Genomic DNA, 3,769 nt, shown 5'->3' with positions numbered 1-3,769 from the left:
ATTCCTGTTCACGTTCTTGTAGTTCATGTTCTTGTTCTTTCATTTATTCTTTTATCTATTTTATTATTATTACAGTTATTACTCCTATCATCATTATCACCATCATTATCGCCGTCATCACCATCATCATCATCATCATCATCATCATCATCAACAACAGTGTTTTTCTAAGCACGTTTTATGGTCAAGTTAGCACATATTTTTTGCAACTAAATTAGCAGGTTGAAGTTATTTTTATTGTTCGTTCTCTCTCTCTCTCTCTCTCTCTCTCTCTCTCTCTCTCTCTCTCTCTCTCTCTCTCTCTCTCTCTCTCTCTCTCTCTCTCTCTCTCTCTCTCTCTCTCTCTCTCTCTCTCTCTCTCTCTCTCTCTCTCACCCCCCCCCTTCCCCTCCTCTGACAGTCTTATTTTTCTTCCTCGTGGACTTGTTTTGTCAGTTTTATCTGTTGAATTAATCCTCGTGATAGCTTACTTATGTCTCCTCATTGTGGGTCTTCCTCTTACCCTTACTTCCTCTCTCTCACACTCTTTCTTTCTCTTTTGTCTCTCACTCTCAGTCCTTGCATTCTTTCCCCTCTCTCATACTTGCTCTCTCCCTCTCCGTCTTCCTTCCTTTACTCTCGCTTCTCCTTCATTCTGTTTTCTTTGTTTCTTATTCTCCGCGTAATTTTTTGGTTCTTCACTGTTTCTCTTTCCCTTCTCCTGTTAGTTTCTTTCTCTTTTCATTTTCGTCTTCTCTCTCTCTCTCTCTCTCTCTCTCTCTCTCTCTCTCTCTCTCTCTCTCTCTCTCTCTCTCTCTCTCTCTCTCTCTCTCTCTCTCTCTCTCTCTCTCTCTCTCTCTCTCTCTCTCTCTCTCTCTCTCTCTCTCTCTCTCTCTCTCTCTCTCTCTCCAGTCTCTTCAGTCTTCACCCTTTTCCATTTCTCTTTTTTTTCTCTTTTATATATTTACTTCATCTTTCTTCTCTTCTCACTCTCATCCTCTCCCTCTTCTCCTCTTTCTCTCTTCATCTCCTATCAGCCTGCTCCTTCTATCATGTTAATCTTCTCTCTCTTCCCTTTCTTAAATTCTCTCCGTCTTCACTTCACTTATCTCTCCTCCTCTCATCACTCCTCCTTATCTCCTTCCTCTCTCTCGTCACTTACCCTCTTCCTCTCTCCATCCCTTATTACCCTCTTCTTCCTGTCATCTTAATATTCTACTCATTGTCATGTTTATCTCTTTTCTCCTTTCCTCATAATTCTCTTCTCCTCTCTCTTTCTCTTCATATATCCTTGGTGTATTTTTCCTGCCATGCCAATCTTCTCATTATCCCGTTTATCTCCTCTTCCTTTCCTACCGCTTCTCAGTTTTTTTTTTCTCTGTCTTATCCCTATTCTTATTATTGCCTTCCTCTCCTCCTCTCTTCGTTCATCTCCTTTTTCTTTTTCTCTGTGTTATTTTATTTATCCCTTTATTTCTTCCCTCACACTTCTTTTACTGAATACTTTTTTTCCCTTTCTTTCTTCTCTATTCCTTCTTACCATTCATTCCATTTTCTCTCTTTTTCACTTTATTTACCTCTACTTTTATCTCTATAGCTTCTTTTTTTTCTCCTCACTATCTTATTTGTTCTTTCTTCTCTCTCTCTCACACTTTTCTTTCTTACTTCTCTCTCCCTTCTTACCATTCCTTTTCTCTCTTTTTCACTTCATTTAACTCTACTTGTATCTCTATAGCTTCTTTTTTTTCTCTTCACTTATCTTATTTGTTCTTTCTTCCCTCCCTCACATTTCTCTTCCTCAATATTTTATCCTCTCTCACCTATCTTCTTTTTATCGCAATGTTCCCTTTCTCTCCTCCCCACTTCACTCATCTCTACTTGTATCTTCATAACTTCTTTTTCTCCTTATTATCTTATTTGTTCCTTTCTTCCTTACCTCACACTTTTCTTCCTCAATATTCTTTTTTTCTCTCTTACTTATCTCCCTTTTTCTCATTATATTTCCTTTCTCTCCCTACTTCATTTATTTCTTTTTGTATCTTTATTTACTTTCTCCTCACTATCTTATTTATCCATTTCCTCCTTTCTTCACACTTCCTAATATTCTTCCTTCCTTTCTTATTTATCTCCTTACTTTATTCATCTTTACTTGCGCCTTTATGACTTGTTTTTTTTTTTTGCTTTGTTTTTTTGCATCTCTGTCTCTTCATCTATTTTTTTCTGTCCCTAGTTTTCTTTTTCTCATTATTTATCCTCCGTGTCTCGCGTCCCTGTCTCTGTAATTTGTCTATGTCTTCCGCGGCATAATGGAGGCTGTGGTCTGTCATCTGCATCAATCTAGTTTCTTCTCTTGTCTATCCATTCGTCTCGGTCCCTATCTGTCTGTCTGTTTGTCTGTCTGTCTACCTCTCTCTCGGTGTATCCTTCCCTTTCTCTTCTCTCTTTTCCCCTTTTACCTTCTCATTTTTTTCTCTTTTCTTTCTTTTTCTGCTTTTCTTTTTATCTATCTATTTCTTTCCTTCTTTCTTTCTTTCTTCCCTTCATTATTTCTTTATTTCCCTTCTCTCTCTCTCTCTCTCTCTCTCTCTCTCTCTCTCTCTCTCTCTCTCTCTCTCTCTCTCTCTCTCTCTCTCTCTCTCTCTCTCTCTCTCTCTCTCTCTCTCTCTCTCTCTCTCTCTCTCTCTCTCTCTCCCCTAAACCCACACCAAGGAGTTTTTTTTTTCTTTCTTTTCTATCGCAACAAGAGAGCAAACAGGTCGATGTAGCACCTTCCCATTCCCTTTGCTCCATATTCCCTTTCCCTTTCTTCTTCCTTCTCCCTTTCCCTTTCCCCTTCTTGTTCCTCTTACCTTTACTCAATATTCCCTCTCCTTTTCCTCTTTCTCTCTTTCTGTTCCTCATTTCCTTTCGTTTTTCTCTTTCTCTTTCCTTTCCCATTATCTTTCCTTTGTCACTTTCCTTTCTCTCTCTTCCTTAATTCCTTCCTTCTTCCTTCCTTCCTTCCTTCCTTCCTTCCTTTCTTCCTTTTTCCTCCCTTCCTTCCTTCCTTCCTTCTTCCTTCCTTCCTTCCTCCCTTCCTTCCTCCCTTCCTTCCTCCCTCCCTTCCTTCCTTCCTTCCTACCTACCTTCTTTCCTTCCTTCCTTCCTTCCTTCTTATCTTCATATAATTTCTCTCTTGCCATTCCTCCTTTTTTAGTCAATGAGAGAGAGAAAAAAAATAGTGCTAAGGGGCATTTATGATCTCGAAAAAAAAGAAATGAGTAGCTGTGTGTGTGTGTGTGTGTGTGTGTGTGTGTGTGTGTGTGTGTGTGTGTGTGTGCGTGTGTAACAGAGCACGTCGGATGTAAACTTTTTTCCCCCGTCGTTCCTTAATAGCCGAGGAGTCGAACTTGGTGATGTTGATTTGTAAAGTTAATTGCTTGGAACGTGTCAATCGCTTTTTTTCTCCTCCTCCACCTCCACCTCCTCCACCTCCTCTGCCTTTTTGTCCCCCTCTCACTCCTTATCATCACACGTCTGCTGTTTAGAGGAAGGGGAATAAGAGGAAGAGGAGGAGGAAGGGAAGGAAGAAGCAGTGAAGAAGGGACGAAGGAGAGGAGGAAGAGAATGATCTGGTTGTCTTATCATGTTTTCTTATTTGTTTTTATCACAGTTTAGCCTCGAGTCTTTGCTACACCTTGTCTCCGTTTTCTTTTAGTTCCTTGTTTGGTTATTTTGTCTCGGGGAAGATGTTGGGGGCAGGTTAATGATACAGGTGTGAAGCGTAAACAAACAGTGTGTGCATGATAGT

The sequence above is a fragment of the Eriocheir sinensis genome, chromosome 36 (assembly GCF_024679095.1).
Source record: "Eriocheir sinensis breed Jianghai 21 chromosome 36, ASM2467909v1, whole genome shotgun sequence".
In the NCBI taxonomy this organism is placed as follows: Eukaryota; Metazoa; Arthropoda; class Malacostraca; order Decapoda; family Varunidae; genus Eriocheir; species Eriocheir sinensis.
The sequence above is the reverse complement of the archived record's forward strand: the minus strand, read 5'-3'. Positions refer to the sequence as shown.